The sequence below is a fragment of the Triticum aestivum genome, chromosome 2D (assembly GCF_018294505.1).
Source record: "Triticum aestivum cultivar Chinese Spring chromosome 2D, IWGSC CS RefSeq v2.1, whole genome shotgun sequence".
In the NCBI taxonomy this organism is placed as follows: Eukaryota; Viridiplantae; Streptophyta; class Magnoliopsida; order Poales; family Poaceae; genus Triticum; species Triticum aestivum.
In genome coordinates this window covers 41,693,837-41,715,931 of record NC_057799.1, presented here as the reverse complement: position 1 = coordinate 41,715,931, position 22,095 = coordinate 41,693,837, and the positions used below count along the sequence as shown (strand labels likewise).

Below are 22,095 nucleotides of genomic sequence, written 5' to 3'. Positions count from 1 at the left end.
GCTCCCAACTATCAGCGCATAGACGGTCTCCAATCAAGTGAAACTAGCCAATGTATGTGACAAACTAAGGAACATAGCAAACATCAATGATAGAAAAACTTACTTGTGATCCACGGAGAACATCAACTGGCATATTAAGGCCCCAGCGTCCCCCGCACGACTTGACACAGGACAGCAATAAGAAAGATTCTTTTGACAAATCCCTCTCATTTTTTGTCCCTGTGCAATTATCACAGTTACCTGAAGATTAAGGGCATGTTGTAAATCAATGTCACAGTTGGGATAAGACTTGATGTAGCATGTGCCGATATAGCAAAGAGTATGCGGGTATTGGTACAGCAATACCACATTTTCCTTACAGAAAGTACAGGGATACTGCGAGTATATATGTATTTACAAGAAGAAAAATTAAACATGCATAGCAGCTGACAGACAGTGCTTTGTGTGGAAGGAGCTTTCTAGGTTTTGCAGTGACTTGGGCCTGTGATGGGTTCTAGTTGAAGATGTTTGGCTTTGGGAATACATAAGGATACTGTGTCCGGTAGTTTGTAACCTTCATAAAATAGAACTCCCTCAGCCTCTCCATTTCCAAATTAATTGATGTGCTAGCTTTGTACCAAGTCAAACTTCTCTATATTTGACAAAGTCCATAGAAAAATGTGCTAATATCTATAACATAAAAAATATATTTTATGATGAATCTAATCACACTAATTTGGTGTTGTAGATGTTGATATATTTTTCTATACTAGTGTGATATAAACATACCACAGTCGGTGTAACGCTCTTCACCAAAGTACTGCAGCAGGGATTTTCTGCGACATGTAGCAAGGAGGCAATATTTCTGTGCTGACATGAAGGAATCCATGATGGCATTCCTTTGAGTTGCCTGTAGATGAGTAAGAACTATACACCATGAGATAATGAAATAGGTAAGCAGTACATGGGAATCAAACTGCAGCCGTGTATGTTTATCACTTAAGTGTGACATGAAGTCCTGATTGTGTGCCTAATATTTACATACATTTGTTGCTTCAGAACAATAGAAGTCAGCTTTTGCAAAATCACTTCTTTGGTAATATAGCCAGCACACTGAAGGCAGTCCATCTCTTCCACAACGCCCACTTTCCTGGTAGTACGATTCTAGGCTCTTAGGACATCCATAGTGTATTACACATCTAACATCTGGCTTGTCAATTCCCATTCCAAATGCAATAGTTGCCACCATCACAAGTACTTCATCTCTAACAAATGATCTGCAAAGGGTAACCATAATTTATCATCAAAATCACTACGTTGTGAAGCCAACATTTGTAAAAAGCTGTATGAGAACTCACTACACTTAATGCCTTATATCTGTTATATTTTCTCGTTTGATTACTTGCAAGATCTAAACCGTTACTAACAGAACATTATCTTGGCAGTGTTTTGTAGTGTCAGATCAGATCACAACCCTCGTGAGTTGTGAATCATAAGAGGTATAAAATGGCTTGATCCAGTATATTTAACTAGATAACAAAAACATTTGTCAAATCATTCTTTAGATGAAGTGTTTAAAATGAACTTGGAATGGTACTCTGAGCATTCATCAATTCACCTACTTGAGGAATTTGGTTTGTCCAAAATAAATTGAGAAGGAAAGAAGAGACGATGAACAGCCAAACAAAAAAGTTGGCATGTGCATAGATGGCAGACCTATGGGATTCCTCTCTAGCTTTGCTACCCATTTTACCATGGTAAATGTTAGCTTTGATTCCAGCAGTGATCATTGCTTCATGTACCTGACAGAGAAAAGTCGCATTTAGCACATTAACTAGCTAAATACATGTGTGTTTCTACGGAATTTAAATGCTTGTGCATTTCTATAGAAGCATTTTTTATTGCATGAGTTGTTTAAACACTTCTATAATTAGTCCCTAACTTTGTGCAAATGAAAAAATATCTCAAAATATACATCAATCGAATCAACTAATCAAAAGATCATGATATCTGTCTACTACATAGAATGTAAGATAATTGCAGTAATTAATCTTTTTACCAACTTAATAGGGAATTTGTGAGGGTCAATGGACCGACACCAATCCAGATCATTATAAGTGTAAAGATAAAGATAAAGCTAGGTATATGTTAAAAGCAGCTTCTACAATCAAAACTGGAGCCCAGAAATTCCCATATTACTCCAAGAAAAATGTATATAAACTTATAATTGCGTATCCTTCAGACATTACGTACAGTACAGATCTAAATGCGTGTACCCAACAAAAGTTTGACTACTCTCCAAAATCTGTTACATCAGTCAGAAGAAGAAAATGACTGATACTATCAATGATCAACAGACAAGTATCCCATACTTATTTCAAGCTTATTATTTTTCTCCAAAAAAGTCTTACTGAGTCAGCATGAACTTAATATTTTCCTAAAGAATTTAAAGACCACACAGCTCCCACTTACAAGCAGCCATAACGTGCTTGTGTACCAGTTGCCTCAAAATATAGAAGAATGAAAATGTACAACGCTGGAAAATACAAACCTGTTCAGTGTCCCGGATGGTGGTACAGTAAATGATTGTTGAGCCACCAACAGTGCAGTTCTTTGAGACATCTTTCACAAGTTCACTGATAAAGGACATAGATCGGTTGTATGATTTCACACCGTAGAAAAGGTTAGGACGATCAAATGATCCGATTGCAACGTGAGGATTGCTCAGGTTCAAGGAATTGGCAATATCTCCACGGACCCTACAAAATCAAATTGAAAGTTACCACGAATTTGGTACAGGTAGAAAAGGGATATAGACACTCTGGAAAATAAATAAAACAAGTAAGCAATCATCATAGTGAGCAAAAATATTTATGGTAATAATATGCAAGTAGCTACAACAAGCAGAGGAAAGACATTACCATTGGATATCAACAAAAGCAGGATAAACATGTAAAAACAACTGATAGTGAAACATCCATACCTTTCTGTGGCTGTCGCAGTTAGAGCAACGAAGGGAACACCCAAAAGGTGCTCAGCAATAAATGCAGCTGCTTGTACTCCGGCCTGCATACAACAGAGAGAATTACAATCAGTAATAAGAGAGAGAATTGCAATGAAGAAAAGAAGCTATAAGTAATAAGTACTAGACTGACTGGTCGCTAAGTTTGATTGCAGAATTTAAGGTTGAGAGAAACCGAGCGAGAATTGATGGGTGATATGAACTGACAGTTTTTACATTTGACATCAGCACACACAGAATTTTTGAAATAAATGCATAAGACATATCAAAAATTTAAATGAAAGTAAATTATCAGCCCTTTTGCTGAAAAAATAATTCACGCAATAGAAGAACAAATGACCTGAAATCATGACCCCATTCCGATATGCAATGCGCTTCATCAATGGCGAACAAGCAGATTCCGGAAGCTTGCAAGTTACTCCAGAACCTGGATAGACGATTGAAAACTGTAAATCAACAGACCCACCGCCATATTATTAAATTCTACAAGGGACCAAAAAAGACACATGGGCAGTAATTTGCAGCTTCGTATGTGTGTGCCTTCCAGCTCAGCCAAATAATTGACAATTATAGTTTTGTAAGTGCTGCAAACTATAAGTCAATAACGACCATAATCTGCTTTTATATCACAGGATTTTCACCTTGAAGGAAGTGCAATAGCTTTCTCAGGGGTCATGTACAGAACATCATACATGCCTTTTTCAGCCTCACTGCTAACAGAGCTATTCATTTGGGTGCTGCCAAGATACTCGGATCTCACACCATGTTGTTTTAAACTCATGACCTGTTTGAAGTAAATGAAACCCACAATAAAAGCTTTCATGTCAAAGCAAACCCAGAATGAGGAAAGCACCCAAAATGTTAATACTGTGTCTAGCAATCATACCTGATTGCATCAGTGACAGAAGAGGGCTGACAACAACAGCTGTCTTCTTTGCAACCAGTGGAGGGATTTGATAGCTGCCATGAAAAGAATTACCGTGAGAAAATTAAGTTTCCAACATACAAGAGGAAGTAATAACATAAAAATTCTAAACAGATGCATATTTCTTTTACTTCCGATGGCCTGCAAAACACATTTTCAGGTCCTTAACTAAAAAAATCAGAAACTTCAATAGTTTTTCTTTGACACGATGACAAACGCACTGCCCAGTTTCAAGAAAGAACCACCCTCACCCATTTCAAAAAAAAGGTCAATAAACGATCGTGCCAATAGTAACATCCACTATATATATATCTGTGTATAAACAAACAAAAATCTTCCCCAGCGGTTCCCTGATGGGTACATACAATCGACAAGCTAGCAGTCGCCATAACAGAGATGAGAGGCTTATAAATGACTGCCCGTTTATCAAAGTAATAAAAATGTCACCAAAATGTGAAACAATAGCACATACTTCACAATCTCTGACCATCAACCAATTCCACTGGCACAAAATATAACGTTTTCTAATCATGCTCTGCAAAGCTCTTGTCGTGGAATTGTCACGGCAGATGTCCTCGAGCTAGGACTTAGTCGTGGAGCCATCGCAGCTAGGAAGCTTGAAAGGGTTAAACGGGACAAGGAACACGAGGGTTATACTGGTTCGGCCCCTTACGGTGAAGGAAAAAGCCTACGTCCAGTTGAGGTGGTATTGATTAGGGTTTCGATGACCAGGGAGCTTAACTGCTACGCCTGGCTCTCGATGAGATCTTACTTGTCCTTAAACCGCCGCCGGGTCGTCCCTTTATATAGAGAGGTTGACGCCCAGCAGCTCTCAGAGTCCCGGCCGGCTCATAAGAGTGTCCGACTCGGACTCTCAACTATTCTTGCCTTACACTACAAGTTCTACCATAATAGCGGTTGTAACTACGGGCCTTAAGCCATCGCCGGGTCTTAAGCCCATCTTTGGCCCGCCGTCTTCAAGCTTGGCGCCGGGCTTCAGGTGATGACCATTACGAGTAACCCGGCCCCTCCGGGCGGGTGACTCTAAGGTTTATATCCTCAACATTAGGCCCCAGATTGATTTGAGCCGGCTCATGTCAATCTTCAATCCTTTTGATAGAAAATCTCCGGCTTACAATTGTGTGAAGGCTATAACCCGTCGTGACGTCATCTTCTGGATTCCGGGTAACCCGCCGTGACGTCATCTTCCATTAAGTCCATTTTTTACTCCGCCATATCCGCAACGGATCTTATCTTTAACTGTCGTCCCAAAAATCGAGGCGTTTTATGGTGAGATAACCGCGTCGTGGCCTCCTCGTTTCTCGCGCCCACTTATGAGCCTCGACTTATAAATAGCCCGGCCCAATGAGCCTCTAGTCACTTCGCCACCTCCATCTTCCTCTCGCCACTGTGCTGCGCTCGAGTTCCACCACCGCCGCCGCCGCGGGTCTTCTTGTCTTCACCAACTCCGGCCGCTGCATCAACCTGACGTGACCAGATAAACGGCGGCGATCTCCGCAGCTCTGCAGCACCCGTAAGTCCATGTTACTTCCTAGAATAGATCCGCATTAGGGTTCTTGCTGTTCTTCCCGTGTTCGTCGCCGTTCATCGCGAGCCCTTGGTAGTTTTTATTATTACCACCCTTTCTTGATCTTTAGACTACACAAAACTGCTGCGGTAGCTGTTTCACTTCCATTCCCAATGTACATAGATCCCTTTTTATTGCATAGAGGCTCCGTTTGAACCCGCGAACTTCTTCTGCGTCTGTTTTAGGTCTAGAAACTTTCCTCTTTAGTCGACCGTTTTGATCCAAATTAATTACTGCGATGTGCGAAACCTGTTTTCACCACACTTAGTAAAAAACTGCATCTGCTGAGTCATGGCGGCTTACATTTCCGGCTTAAAGAAAACCACGCGCCGTAAAATCCTCCGGCTCATTTATGATAAAGCTGTAGACAATTTGAATTACTCTCGATACTTCCAGCGGCTTAGATAACCCGATGTACTTAACCATATGTCATTAGGCCCCTTCATAAGCCGCCACTTTGAACATTGAACTGTAAATTTCCTCCGGCTTATAATTGAACCGGACATTTCCTGTTATCATAGGCTTCCGACTTTCACCATGCCTCCCAAAGCTCCCAAAGCACCCATCACGTGCAACTGGCTGAGGTCCAACGTCACTAATGAAACCTTAGCGGACTTTGTGAAGACGGGCTACCTACCCAAAAAGGATGTCATGTCTTACCGTGTCCCTGACCCGTCAGAGGAGAGACCGCAACCAAAGGATGGTGAAGTGGTAATATTTGCGGATCACATGAGCCGGGGCTTCGCACCGCCCGGCTCAAAGTTCTTTAGAGATGTGCTGAATTTCATTGATCTGCGGCCACAAGACATAGGACCCAATTCCGTGTCAAATATATGCAACTTCCAAGTATTCTGCGAAGTCTACCTTGGAGAAGAGCCCAGCCTTCTGCTCTTTAGAGAGCTATTCTATTTGAACCGCCAGAATGAGTGCGCCAACGGACCAAGCCTGGAACTTGGTGGAATCTCCATTCAACGCCGGAGAGACTGCCTCTTTCCTTACGCTGAGCCGCCCAGCCATCCAAAAGACTGGAACCAGACGTGGTTTTACTGCCAGGACACGTCTCCGGCTGACGAGAGCCCTCTGCCCGGCTTTCGTGCCGTGCGTCTGGAACCAAACCACCCTCTGCCCGACAAACTATCTCAGGCGGAGCGTCAACCTCTGATCCCCACCATCAACAAGATCAAGGCTCTCCTGGGCAACGGCCTCAACGGCATTGATCTGGTCCGGGTCTGGATCTCCTGGCGGGTGATCCCCTTAAGCCGCCGCCCCGGCTTAATGTGTGATTACACGGGCCGGAAAGATGACCCCCTGCGACACAGCCGCAACGATCTTCCTGAAGACGTTGTTGAAGACATGACCAAAGCCCTCTTGAATGAGAGCTTGGCAGACTGCGGGAGGACCGGCTTAAGCCCCTTCTGCAAGACCAACCCGGCCCCAGCGGTAAGCCGCTGATCTGAATATCTTATTTTCTCCTTTAGATAGTTTTCATCTGAACCTTAAGAAATCTTCATTGTATTTTTCAGGCTGATGATAAATTCTAGAAGGTCAGGTATGACCATGAGGCGGCCAAGAAGGCCAGGAAGGCTAAGAAAGCCGCCAGGAGAGCCGCTCCCCGCAAGAAGGGAAGCAGGCCTACTGCCTCAGAGCTGCTTCAACTAAGTGACAGCTCCGAGTCAGAGGTAACCCCTGAACCTGTAAGCTCTTGTTATATTCCGCTTTTCTGCTGTCTTTTGGCCACCTTATTAACTTGATTGTCCACAGGATGACACCGGAGCAAGTAACCCGGTGACTGAAGAGGTAATGATACTTTCCTCCGACTCGGAGCCCTTGCCAAGGCTGAAAGTCCGAAGAGTAACCCGGAAAGTAAGATTTTCACATCCTTTAGCTTATCAAGATCCTCAATTTCTTTTGAAGCGACAGATTCATGAGAGCCGGCGGCACACCCGGACCAGCAAGGACGCAGACCTCTCCTCCGGCTTACCTGAAGCATCAAGGAAACGCCGGACCGAGGTCATATCCAACTTATATCCTTTGCACCCTTTGGCGGGCGTTATTCGTCAACCGCTCAATTCTTCTGATTCAAATTATCAGGAAACTTCACTTTCCTCTGGTGATTCTATGCAATCGAGCCTGCTGGCTTTCAAGACCGCCCCCGGGTAACAATGATCATCTTATGTTGTGCTTATCTTTACTCATACCTTTGTACTAACTTTTTGTCCTTTCAGCGCTCAAGCCAAGCTCAGTAAAAGAGCAAAGAAGAATAAGCTAGTCGAAGAGCCGGTCGTGACTGAGCCGGAGGTTTCAGCTCAAGAGCCGCCAGTTGCCTCTGCTCCTGAAGCCACCGCTCCAACCGACGAGCCAATCATAGAGACTTCTGCTAATCCGGAGACCTCCAGCCCGGCTCAGCCGGCCGATGACCCGGACGTGGTAATCACCCGGACGGAGTTTGTTGAGCCGGGGAGACCCACTGCGCTGGCCAAGTGCTCCGCCAAGGAAGAGTTGCTAGAGCGCCGCCGGGCCAAGCTGGACCTCACCAACTATGCTAACTTGAGCATCGGAGAGATCGTCTCCGGCTATGTCAGTCAGGTGCACAACAGCCGGGATTTGGAGATCAACATGGTGAATCAGATACAGCAGAAGTCTGAGGTACCACTCTATTGCTTACTGCATAGTTATCTTTACCATACTCTAGCCCCCAAGTCTACTACTTATGATAGAATATGTTGTAGACTTATCTTCCGGCTTACTCTCATGAACCGGTAATTTTGTAGATAGAAAACTTTCGACATGCATTAGCCCCCAAGTGCCAAGTGTCTTTGCTTGGAAAGTGCTTGGGACTTTAAAGTTGCATAATAACTGTTCATACTATAACCCGGAAATTGTGCAGGCTGTTTGCAAGAAATTTGAGGCTGATAAATCAGAGCTGAAGAACCGCCTGACGACTCAGGAAACTGAGACCCGGACGGCCAACGCCAAATTTGAATCCAGCATTGCCGCTCAAGAGAAGCTGAAGAAGACGTTTGAAGCTGAAAGGAAGACTTGGGCCGAAGAGAAGGCTGCTCTGGTGAGCCGGGCCGAACAGGCGGAGAAAGCTCTGACGGAGAGAACCGCTGAACTCTCCGGCTTAAAACGCCATGTATCACAAATGGTCGCCGCAATCTTCGGTAAGTCTTTCTGCAGGCTTTGAACAAGTTTACAGTCTTTATGTCTCATAACTTCCATCATTGAGAATGGCTTATCTTACTTTGTTAAACAGGTCCCAGAAGCGCCAACCTCAATCAGAACGTACTGACCAAGCTGAAGGCCGTGTACACCCTGGTGGAGCAACTCTACACCGGGTCACAGCGCGCTTTGGCTGTGGTGGCCCTATCCAATGAGGTTCCGACTCACCTGGCGGAAGTACTTCGCCGGCTGGCCGTTCTTCCTCAGCGTGTCCAAGAGCTGCGACGGGCCTCTGCAAGAGCCGGAGCCATAGCTGCTCTGAGCCGGGCCAAGGCTTTCCTTCCAGAGCTAGACCCGGCGGACATTGCACTTGGTTACCCCAGCTTGAAGGAAGACGGCACCCCCTTCGATCAAAAGGACTTTGCTGCCTGCGTGAAGATCGTGCGCCCGGTGGCCACCCTGATTGGGAATGACACCGATCTGACCAAGTACCAGCCGGGCTACGACGCAGAGAATCAGAGGATCCCCACTCCGCGTTATAAAGCCATCAGCTTAGTCCCGCCGACTCGTAAGCACACCTTTGCCCTGGAAATTGACCCGGCCGGGTTAATTGACGAGGAAGCTCAATTTGAAGCTTTGAGCGGCATTGACTGGAAATCGACAACCTTCCAGGTCTTGGGAACAGCCGGAGGAGCGGAGAGGGATGAGCCGGAACCTTCGACCCGGCAAGCATCTTGACTCTTTAGGCGGCTTGTTAAACAATTCTTCACCCTTTTGGACTCGGGGAGTCTTGTAATAGAATAGGACCAACATTCTAAATTTGTCGTGCCATCGTGCACGTGCTGAATGCTTAATTCCATTGAAGTTGCTTCCTTATATTCCTCTGGGTCATAATTGATCATTCATTTTCCTTAAGCTCAAATAGTTGTTTTTAACTATCCTGCATAGAAAAACAAATCACAAGTCTCTAGGCGGCTTACCGCACTAAGAATCCTAGTCTCATACATATAACCCGGAATATAAATCTAAGCCACGAAAGACTGGTCCTCAATTATGTCCTTGATATAACAGTAATAACATACTTACCGGCCTTCAAGTACACTTCCGGATTATATAACCCGGATAATAAGGTTGGTACCTCAACTCCGGATAATAATGCTGATTGTGCACGACTAGCACTGTGAGTCAAACTTAAGCCGGTGGAATAAGAACCGCCGTGTACACTGTTGATACAACTAGAAGAACTTGTTGTAAATCAGAAAATCAAAACTTAGGGGCTTCCGGTTTGAATACGACCAGAGACCCGTCCCAAAGGGGTTAAGCTAAGATTCGAGCACGATCATATAGCCCCCAGTGGGTTTGGCGATGCCGATCAAGAGGGTACCGACAGCTATGTTCTCTTTGGTTCGAATACGACCCATGTTTGAACAGGAAGCCCCCAAATGACCTTAAGAATTGTTTAACGACGCTGATTCGAATACGATCCACGTCGGTTCCCAAAGGGGGTTGAGCTATGATTCAAATATGATCAAAGAAAACTCCCCAATGAGCTCGGCACTTTGCCAATCAAATGGGTATCGACAGCTATGTTCTCTTTGGTTCGAATACGACCTATGTTTGAACAGGAAGCCCCCAAGTGATTATATTGCGTATGGCTAGATTCGAATACGATCATAAGCCGGATCCACCTCTAAGTTACCATGTGATCTTGTAATGGAAACAACACATTTACCTTTGGAGGAGAGAAAAGGACAGAGGTCCTGCTTTATTGCTTATCATAATATATATACATGGCTTATAGAAATATGTACATTATGAGAGCCGGTGGCTCAAGTGTAATAAGGCCGAAGCTGAGCTATATTCCACGGCCGACGGGTCTCTTCCTCCGACTTACGTGAATCTTTATGCTCGCGAACGTCAATAAGGTAGTATGACCCGTTGTGCAAGTTCTTGCTGACCACAAAGGGCCCTTCCCAAGGCGGGGATAACTTGTGTGCATCTGTTTGATCTTGGATGAGCCGGAGCACCAGATCACCTTCCTGGAAGACCCGGGATTTAACCCGGCGACTGTGATAACGGCGCAGGTCTTGTTGGTAAATCGCTGAACGAGCTGCTGCCACATCACGCTGTTCGTCCAACAAGTCAAGAGCATCTTGGCGCGCCTGTTCATTATCCGCCTCAACATAAGCCGCCACTCGAGGCGAGTCATGACGGATGTCACTGGGGAGGACTGCTTCCGCTCCATAAACCATGAAGAAAGGCGTGTAACCCGTAGACCTGTTAGGAGTAGTATTGATGCTCCATAACACGGAGGGTAACTCCTCCACCCAACAACCCGGCGTCTGTTGCAAAGGGACCAAGAGCCGGGGCTTGATGCCTTTCAGAATCTCCTGATTAGCTCTCTCAGCTTTACCATTAGATTGAGGGTGAGCCACGGATGAAACATCAAGTCGAATATGCTCTCGTTGACAAAACTCCTCCATGGCGCCCTTGGACAGATTGGTACCATTGTCAGTTATAATGCTATGTGGAAAGCCGAAGCGAAAGATCACCTTTTTCATGAACTGAACCGCCGTGGCTGCGTCACACTTGCTAACTGGCTCTGCTTCGACCCACTTTGTGAATTTGTCAACTGCCACCAAGAGGTGGGTCTTCTTGTCCTTGGACCTTTTAAAAGGCCCAACCATATCGAGCCCCCAGACCGCAAATGGCCAAGTGATCGGTATCATCCGCAGCTCTTGAGCCGGCACATGAGCCCACCGTGAGAACCTCTGGCAACCGTCACATTTACTGACCAAGTCCTCCGCATCAGCATGAGCCGTCAGCCAATAAAAACCATGACGAAAAGCCTTTGCAACAAGGGATTTTGAGCCGGCATGATGGCCACAATCCCCTTCGTGAATCTCACGCAAGATTTCTTGACCTTCCTCAGGGGAGACACAACGCTGGAACGTCCCCGTAACGCTGTGGCGATGCAGCTCACCATTGATAACAACCATTGACTTAGACCGCCAGGTTATTTGTCTGGCCAAAGTTTCATCCTCAGGTAAATCTCCCCGGGTCATGTAAGCCAGATAGGGCACTGTCCAGTCCGGGATGACGTGGAGAGCCGCCACCAATTGTGCCTCCGGGTCAGGGACAGCCAAGTCTTCCTCTGTAGGCAACTTAACAGAAGGGTTATGCAAGGCGTCCAGGAAAGTATTAGGCGGCACTGGTTTTCGTTGAGAGCCCAGCCGGCTTAAAGCATCAGCCGCCTCATTCTTCCTGCGATCGATGTGCTCTACTTGGTAACCCTGAAAGTGTCCAGCAATAGCATCAACTTCACGGCGATAAGCCGCCATGAGAGGGTCCTTGGAATCCCACTTGCCTGACACTTGTTGAGCCACTAAGTCTGAGTCGCCGAAGCACCTTACCCGGCTCAAGCGCATCTCCTTAGCCATCCGAAGACCATGGAGCAAGGCCTCGTACTCAGCCGCATTGTTAGTACAAGGAAACATCAACCGTAGCACATAATGGAACTTGTCACCTTTAGGGGAACCCAATACAACTCCAGCCCCCGAGCCCTCCAATTGCCTGGACCCATCGAAGTGAATAGTCCAATATGTGTTATCCGGCTTTTCTTCGGGCACTTGTAGCTCTGTCCAATCGTTGATGAAATCCACCAAGGCTTGAGATTTAACAGCAGTGCGTGGTACGTATTTCAGACCATGAGGCCCGAGCTCTATAGCCCACTTAGCCACTCTCCCTGTGGCCTCTCTGTTTTGAATGATATCTCCAAGGGGGGCAGAACTGACCACGGTGATAGGGTGACCCTGGAAATAATGCTTAAGCTTCCGGCTTGCCATGAACACACCATAAACAAGCTTCTGCCAATGAGGATACCGCTGTTTGGACTCGATGAGCACTTCGCTGACGTAGTAAACCGGCCGCTGAACCGGATGCTCCTTACCCTCTTCCTTGCGCTCCACCACCACAGCCACACTGACGGCTCGTGTGTTAGCAGCTACATAGAGTAATAAAGGCTCCTTGTCAACCGGAGCAGCAAGGACTGGGGGCTCTGCCAGCTGTCTCTTCAAATCCTCAAAAGCAGTATTAGCAGCATCATTCCAGACAAAGTCATCAGTTTTCTTCATCAACTGGTACAATGGCATGGCCTTCTCACCCAAACGGCTTATAAACCGGCTTAAAGCAGCGATACGACCTGCCAGGCGCTGGACGTCGTTTATACACGCCGGCTTAGCCAGAGAGGTGATTGCCTTGATCTTCTCCGGGTTAGCTTCAATGCCTCTGTTAGAAACCAAGAAACCCAAGAGCTTGCCTGCAGGAACACCAAAAACACACTTGGCCGGGTTAAGCATCATCTTGTAGACCCGGAGATTATCAAAGGTTTCCCTCAGATCATCTATCAAGGTTTCCTTCTCCCTGGACTTAACCACAATATCATCCACATAGGCATGAACATTGCGCCCAATCTGGTTATGAAGACAGTTCTGCACGCAACGCTGATAAGTCGCCTGTGCACTCTTGAGTCCAAAGGGCATAGACACATAGCAGAAGGCTCCAAAGGGAGTGATGAACGCCGTCTTCTCCTGGTCCTTAACTGCCATTTTAATCTGATGGTATCCAGAATAAGCATCCAAAAAACTTAAGCGCTCGCAACCCACCGTAGCATCAATGATTTGATCAATACGGGGAAGAGCAAAAGGATTAGCCGGACATGCCTTGTTTAAGTCCGTGTAGTCCACACACATCCGCCAGGTGCCATTCTTCTTGAGCACGAGCACCGGGTTAGCTAACCATTTCGGGTGAAAGACTTCAACAATAAACCCGGCCACCAAGAGCCGGGCCACCTCTTCACCAATGGCCTTCCGCCTCTCTTCATTAAACCGCCGAAGGAATTGCCTGACCGGCTTAAATTTCGGATCAACATTGAGAGTGTGCTCAGCGAGCTCTCTAGGTACACCTGGCATGTCAGAAGGCTTCCATGCAAAGATGTCCCTATTCTCACGGATGAACTCGATGAGCGCGCTTTCCTATTTTGGATCCAGATTGGCACTGATACTAAACTACTGAGATGAATCTCCTGGAACGAAATCAACAAGTTTAGTCTCATCAGCCGACTTAAATTTCATTGTCGGCTCATGCTCCGTAGTCGGCGTTTTCAGAGAGGTCATATCTGTTGGGTCAACATTGTCCTTGTAAAATTTCAACTCCTTTGTTGCACAAACAGATTCTGCGTAAGCTGCATCGCCTTCCTCACACTCCAAGGCCACCTTCTGGCTGCCATGAACCGTGATGGTCCCATTGTGACCCGGCATCTTGAGCTGTAAATACACGTAACACGGCCGTGCCATGAACTTGGCGTAAGCCGGCCGCCCAAATATGGCATGATACGGACTTCTTATCTTGACCACCTCAAAGGTCAATTTTTCCACCCTGTAGTTGTACTCGTCTCCAAAGGCTACCTCCAACTCGATCTTGCCAACTGGATAAGCCGACTTACCAGGCACCACACCATGGAAAATAGTATTGGACTGGCTGAGGTTCTTATCAATCAACCCCATACGACGGAAGGTCTCATAATAGAGGATGTTGATGCTGCTACCTCCATCCATGAGCACCTTAGTGAACTTATATCCTCCCACCTGAGGAGCCACCACCAGGGCCAAATGACCCGGGTTATCAACCCGGGGAGGGTGATCCTCACTACTCCACACAATAAGCTGCTCAGACCATCTTAAATAGCGTGGAACCGCCGGCTCAACAGCATTCACAGCCCTCTTATGAAGCTTCTGATCTCGCTTACACAAACTGGTGGTAAATACATGATATTGTCCACCGTTAAGCTGCTTTGGATTGGTCTGATAACCCCCCTGCTGCTGTTGATGACCCTGGCCAGACTGCTGATTCAAGCCCCCTTGACCGTTCTGTGGATTAGAACTTGAGCCGCCGCCCGGGCCATGAAAACCGCCAGCGCCTGAACCGCCGCCCGGGCCATGGTTGCCATTAAAAGCATTGGAATTCCTAAAGGCTTTCATGATTGCACAATCCTTTCATAGATGAGTAGCTGGCTTTTCCCTAGAGCCATGCCTTGGACAAGGCTCATTCAACAGCTGCTCCAGCGTCGGGCCTGACCCGCCGGCTCGGGGAGGTGGCCTCCCCTTGCGTCGCTGGTTATTCCCCTGTGAGCTGGCATTAGCCACGAACTCTAGGCTGCCGTCGGCCTTACGCTTGCCACCTCCTTGGTTCCCCGGGTTATGCTGAGGACCCTTGCCATTGCCGTTCTTCTTTCCCTTCCCTGTCCTTTCATCATCTGAAGCGGGGTCCTTGGTACTATCAGAGTCAGCGTACTTGATGAGAGCCGCCATCAGCGTACCCATATCATTGCAGTCGCGCTTAAGCCGTCCGAGTTTCATCTTCAAGGACAGGAAACGACAATTCTGTTCCAACATTAAGACCGCAGAGCCGGCATCCATCTTATCAGATGAATGTATTATCTCCTTGACCCGACGAACCCAATGTGTCGTAGACTCACCCTCCTGCTGTTTACAGTTAGTCAAATCCACAATTGACATAGACTGCCTACAGGTATCCTTGAAGTTTTGGATGAACCGGGCTTTCAACTCAGCCCAAGACCCGATGGAATTCGGTGGTAGCCCTTTCAACTAAGTGCGGGCGGTCCCATCTAGCATCATGGTGAAGTACTTGGCCATCGCCGCTTCACTGACCTCCAGCAATTCCATGGCCATCTCGTAACTCTCGATCCAGGCTCCGGGCTGTAAATCAGCCGTGTAATTAGGCACCTTCCTAGGCCCTTTGAAATCCTTGGGTAGACGCTCATTGCGGAGAGCCGGCACTAAACAAGGGACACCTCCAGTCCTCGTAGGGATGCCCACATCGACGGAAGTCGTCGGATAAGCCGGGGGAGTCTGGTAAGCCGTCAACTGAGGCACCTGCTCCGCCTCCTGCCGCGCTCTGTCTTGGTCTGTTGCGTGAAAGGCTCCGTTATGAGCCGGGCCATGGCCAGGGGGCGGGTCATGGCGTCGGACATTACTTGAGCCGGTCGCTGAGACCATGTGTCTGCTATAACTCGGGCTCCGGCCTGGACGAGGGGTTGAGTGGATCCTGTCCCGGCTGTAAGAGTACGCTTCTTGCTGCGCCAGCGCTGTCTGAAGGAGTTCTCTGACCCGGCGGGTTTCAATAGCCGTTGGAGAGTCGCCGTCAATTGGGAGAGCCGCCAGTCGTGCTGCTGCGGCGATCATGTTCTCCAGCGGGTTAGCATAATGACCCGGTGGTATTGGCACATACTGAGGCGGGGCAGGGTTCCCCGGGGGAGGCCCCATCACTTGTGGCTGAACAGGGGTCCCAGACCCGGGCACTATGATTCCCGGCGGGTTACTAGACCCAGCACCTGGCGTGTTGAAGAGGTTTCGAGGATCGTAGACCGGAGGGAGTCGAGATTGGGCATTTTGATTCCTCCTTCTCATGACCTCATTGGACGCGTTCTGATCCATCGTGAGCCGGAAGGACTGCGCCTGAATCAACTGAGTCTGGGCGTCGAGAGCCGCCCTCTCCGCAGGCATCCTGATCCCTTCCGCCGCCAGATCCTCCTTGGCTTTCACTAGATCTAATTTTAACTGCGCCACCTCCGAGTCATGCTGAGCTTGATCCGCCGGGTCAACCGTGGCGGTCAACAGGGCCGTCATCTTGTCCGTGAGATCCATCAGCACCTGAGCCGGCGAGGGCACCGGGTTTCCCGACCCAGCGGTAGGGTTTTGAACAGGTTGCGCACCGGCCATGAAGATCCCAACCCGGCTCGGCGGCTCAAAAGGATCTGGAATACTGTCACCATCGGAACAACCCCTGAGCCTACCATCTTGAAGTTGATACAACGAGTTTGACTCATCTGTGGACGACTCGCCGTCAGAGCCGGCGGCCGTCTCATCACCAGATCCAGACCCTTCAGAGAGTCCTCCATGAACACATCCCACAAAGCATGCCTCAAGGCAAGTAGAGCCCGGGCAGGTCGTGCACGCTGAGCCGTCTCGATGAGATCGGCGCAGAAATCCGGCTCAAGGCCCGGCTCACCAATCTTGCCAATGAAGACATGAATTCCGCCGAAGGGGACCCGGTACCCGTACTCAATTGAGCCGGCGTCGGGCCCCAGTTTGCATCGTCGATGTAGAGCTTGCCGCGACGACTCTTGGTCATCCGGCCCACAGCGTATCCCTTGAGCCCTTCGAAGCTGCCCTTCAAGAACTCAAATCCACCGTGCGCTGGCCCCACGGTGGGCGCCAACTGTCGTGGAATTGTCACGGCAGATGTCCTCGAGCTAGGACTTAGTCGTGGAGCCATCGCAGCTAGGAAGCTTGAAGGGGTTAAACGGGACAAAGAACACGAGGGTTATACTGGTTCGGCCCCTTACGGTGAAGGAAAAAGCCTACGTCCAGTTGAGGTGGTATTGATTAGGGTTTCGATGACCAGGGAGCTTAACTGCTACGCCTGGCTCTCGATGAGATCTTACTTGTCCTTAAACCGCCGCCGGGTCGTCCCTTTATATAGAGAGGTTGACGCCCAGCAGCTCTCAGAGTCCCGGCCGGCTCATAAGAGTGTCCGACTCGGACTCTCAACTATTCTTGCCTTACACTACAAGTTCTACCATAATAGCGGTTGTAACTACGGGCCTTAAGCCATCGCCGGGTCTTAAGCCCATCTTTGGCCCGCCGTCTTCAAGCTTGGCGCCGGGCTTCAGGCGATGACCATTACGAGTAACCCGGCCCCTCCGGGCGGGTGACTCTAAGGTTTATATCCTCAACAGCTCTCTTAGCCTCACACTGATCCGATGACAAGTTGGAATACTAGATGAGTTTGGATACTCAGTTGAAGATTATTCAACAACTTTGTAGCTTACAGGTTCCCGACATTTACCACCAAAATGACTACATTTTCTCCCAAAAACAGTAATGCAGATCAGACTCTCCAAAACAATTTTTAGCAATCCAAGCAGCGGAATCGCTGGAGCGCAAAGCAGAGCACTGCCAAGAGATACAGCACACCTAATTTATCATCTACCAAATGCGGCCCCCAAACCTAGATTCGGCCACTACAGTGCTCAGCCTGCAGATCCACCGACCTCCACACACCAAACAAAAAAAAAGAAACAGCACCTAGCGCCATCCTCCACGACCGCAACCAAGCAAAATGGAGCGCGCGAGCAGGCGTGGGGTTTGTTCACTTACCACATGGACTTGCCGCTGCCGGTGGCCATGAAGACCAGGCAGTCCCGCCCTTGCAAGATCGTGTCCACGATCTCCCGCTGGTACGGCCGGAACCCCGTGTACCCGAAGTACCTCTGCGACCAGAAAAAGAACCCCGGATTAGAATGGCGCGCCTCGGTGCCTAGGGTTTAGGGGGGAGGGCGGGGAGGGTACCCTCCGCGGGCGGGGGGGGGGATCGAGCCGTACGGCTGCGGTAGGGTTGGATTGGGGAAGGAAGGGAGCGGGGCGAGGGGATTGGAATGGAACGGCCGGGTGGTGGTGGGCGGCGAGGTGGGGGGTTTGGGGGATCACAGAATGAACTGCCCGTAAAACTATTTCACGCGGCTGATTTTTTGTGTGACGCCCGATACAAAGGCGCCACACTACACTGTGCAACGCCTCACAGATAAGCGCTACACGCCTGGCTAGCGTCGCACCCGTGTGATCCGAAAATTACTAAGTCGGTGTGCAGCGGCTGAGAGCTAGGCGCCACACTATACAATGTAGCGCCTAGCTTCTAAGCGTTGCATTAGTGGTTGCTTCATTTTGTAGTGCAACCACTAGTGCAGCGCCTGAGAGCTAGGCGCCACACTATACAGTATAGCGCCTAGCTCTTAGGCTCTGCACAATGACTTAGCAATTTTTAGGCAGGGGTGCAACGCTGGCCAGGCGTGTAGCGCCTATCTGTGAGGCGTTGCACAGTGTAGTGTGGCGCCTTCGTGTCGGGCGTCACACAAAAAGTCAGCCGCGTGAAATAGTTTCACGGGTAGTTCATTCTGTAATTTGATTTCGTCACAGGTCAAATTTGTCAAATTTACCGTTTGGGAAGGGGTTTTGGTTTGCGCCGCTCTTTTATCTGCGTTCCCGCCAATCAGCTTTCTTTTTTTCTCTCGTGGACTTTTAGCGGGCCTGGTTTGGCTTGTCTTTTGGGCCGGCAAGGTCTCGGCGAAGAACATGGAGTAATAACCCTAAAAAAGAACGTAGCACATGGAGTTGGGCATCCCTATGTCTCACTTATTGCGAGACCTTTTTTAGACAAACAGCGCAGTTGGAGCGGGGCGAGGGAATTGGAATGGAACGGCCGGATGGTGGTGGGCGGCGAGGTGGGGGGTTTGGGGGGGCAAAATTGACAAATTTGCCCTATGAACGAAATCAAATCACAGAATGAATTGCCCGTAAAACTATTTCACGCGGCTGACTTTTTTGTGTGACGCCCGACACGAAGGCGCCACACTACACTGTGCAACGTCTCACAGATAGGCGCTACACGCCTGGCCAGCGTCGCACCCGTGTGATCCGAAAATTACTAAGTCAGTGTGCAGCGCCTAGCTTCTAGACGTTCATTAGTGGTTGCTTCATTTTGTAGTGCAACCACTAGTGCAGCGCCTGAGAGCTAGGCGCCACACTATACAGATAGCGCCTAGCTCTTAGGCTCTGCACAATGACTTAGCAATTTTTAGGCAGTCTGGGGTGCAACGCTGGCCAGGCGTGTAGCGCCTATCTGTGAGGCGTTGCACAGTGTAGTGTGGCGCCTTCGTGTTGGGCGTCACACAAAAAGGTCAGCCGCGTGAAATAGTTTCACAGGTAGTTCATTCTGTGATTTGATTTCGTCACAGGTCAAATTTGTCAAATTTGCCGTTTGGGGGAAGGGGTTTTGGTTTGCGCCGCTTTTTTATCTACGTTCCCGCCAATTAGCTTTTTTTTTCTCTCGTGGACTTTTAGCGGGCCTGGTTTGGCTTGTCTTTTGGGCCGGCAAGGTCTCGGCGAAGAACATGGACTAATAACCCTAAAAAAGAACGTAGCACATGGAGTTGGGCATCCCTATGTCTCACTTATTGCGAGACCTTTTTTTTTTGTGCGCATAGAGACCTTTTTTAGATAAATAGCGCAGTTGCAGTTTATTCCGCCGTATGAAAGTTTACACGGATACAAAAGTTTTCAAAGGGAGAGTAAACCAGATATGTCGTCCCACAGCTAGCAAGGACGCCATCCAGGCAAGTCTATGTGCCTCTCCATTGCTATTGCGCTGTTTAAACTTGAAAGTGCATGACGCAAACGAGGCACTTCACTTCATGATCTCTTGGGTTATCATGCAATGTCCACCCATATTCTTTGCAGCTTCGAGTTCCCGAATGGCTCTCTGACAGACCGATGAAATCTGCATCCTCGCGTGAAGGGGAGCCCCGGATGGGCCTACCCAGGCGCATGCGAGGCCGAAGGCTCATTTTTCCTATTTTTTCACGTTTTCTGTTTTATTTTTTTCCTTTCTTTTTACCATTTTATACTTTAAAATATTATAAATTTATATACTACAAAAAACAGTCTACATAATTTTTTTGAAAAATATTAACCAATCATTTGAAATATGTTAAATGTGTATAGAGAAAATGTTTATCAAATATACGATTAATGTACCCCAAAATACAATGTTTTGTGAAAAACTTTGACAATGTATTTTAAAATGTCACTCAAGCATTTATAAAATGTTGAATAACTATTAGAAAAGTTTTAATCAAGTTTTTGAAAATTGTTATAAAAATGTTGACCATGTATTAAAAAATGATATTTTTTGTAAAAAAGTTGATCAAGCATTTGAAAATAAAAATTGAACAGATATTTGAAAAATGGTAATCAAGCATTTGAAAAGTGTTAAATGTCTATATAAAAATGTTGACCATCTATTAAAAATTATGAAAAAAATTGATCATTTGTATAAAAACTGTTAATCAAGCATTTGAAAAAAATATTGAACAAGTATTTGAAAAATGATAATCAAGCATCTGAAAAATGTTAAATGTGTATGAATAAAATGTTGACCATGTATTAAAAAATGATGAATAAATTTTATCATGTATATAGAAATGTTAATCAAGCATTTCAAAAATGTTGAACAAGTTTTTGAAAAATGTTAAATGTGTATAAAAAATTATTGACCATTTATTCCAAAAATGGTAAACTTATATTTGAAATTTTTTTAATGTGTATTAGAAAATGTATTAGATATATACCAAAATGTGTAAAGAAAAACAATGAAAACCCGAGGGAGAACAAAATAAAAACAAGAAAAAAAGCAAACAAAACTGAAGAAAAAGGAAAGAAAAGAAAAAGTGAAAATCAAGAAAGAAACAAAGAAACCCGAAGAAAACAAAGTAAAAAGAAAGAGAAGAAATCCAGAAAAAAGGAGAAGAAATAAACAAAAACTGGAGAAAAAAAGACAGAAAGTCAATGGAAACCCAGCTTTTTTACTTCAAGTTTGTTACGCCCTAGTAGCATTAGGGATAATCTCTACTCCTAATGTCTCAGTTGGTAAGTCTCTGCGGTTTAATTTCGTCCCACCACTTTCGTCCGGATTTTTTCGTCGGTTTTTTCGTCCCCTGCACTTCCCCAGCCACCCACGCACGTAGCCGAAAAAAACACTCCGCAAAAAAGCACTCCTATCGATCTAGGTCACAGCCCCATCGGTTCAACTCCTACGAGACCTCCGCCGCCGCCGGCATCACCCATCTCGATCCAACCCCTTCCTTGGTCCAACTCCTACGAGACCGCCGTCGCCGCTTCCATCGCGGAACCCCAGGGTTCCTAGCCTCCGCCACCCACGTCTTGCTCCTCTGCCAATCTATGAGACCGCCGCCGCCGCCATCGCGGAACGCCAAGTCAGGGCATGGTCACATTGCAGGCAACGAGGAGCAGCGCAAGGCTGTGCCTGTCGTGCCCTGCATCGCGCCACCCACCACCTCCACCCTCCATAGTCATCCCTTCCCCAACCTCTGTCTCGTCCCGCATGACGGTCGGCCGCTGTGCTCCCTTAGCAGGCCCGCCGCACTGTGATCCTGCCGCTGCTTCGGTCGATCATCCGTGCCCCGCCCCGCTGCGGCGCAGCGCGCCGTGCCCTGTAGGCGGCTGAGAGATGGAGAAGGGGTCGTAGGAGTCGTCCCCGCGTCTCTCCAATACGTTTTCCTATCCATCGTCACTAGTACAAAACAGGGCTTTCGTCACAGAGCAATATTCACATTAGTCCCGGTTCAGTCACGAACTGGGACTAATGTGAGCATTGGTCCCGGTTCGTGCGGCTAAGGCATTAGTCCCGGTTCACCTGGACCCTTTAGTCCCGGTTGGTGCCACGAACCGGGACTAAAGGGTGTGATGCCCATTAGTACCGGTT

The 22,095-nt window shown here is 47.6% G+C and overlaps 1 pseudogene; it reads right to left on the bottom strand.

The window, feature by feature from the left end:
- Positions 1–64: 64 nt before the first annotated feature.
- LOC123055611 (ATP-dependent DNA helicase RecQ-like) lies at positions 65–21,716 on the bottom strand (annotated as a pseudogene).
- Between the last annotated feature and the right edge of the window lie 379 nt (positions 21,717–22,095).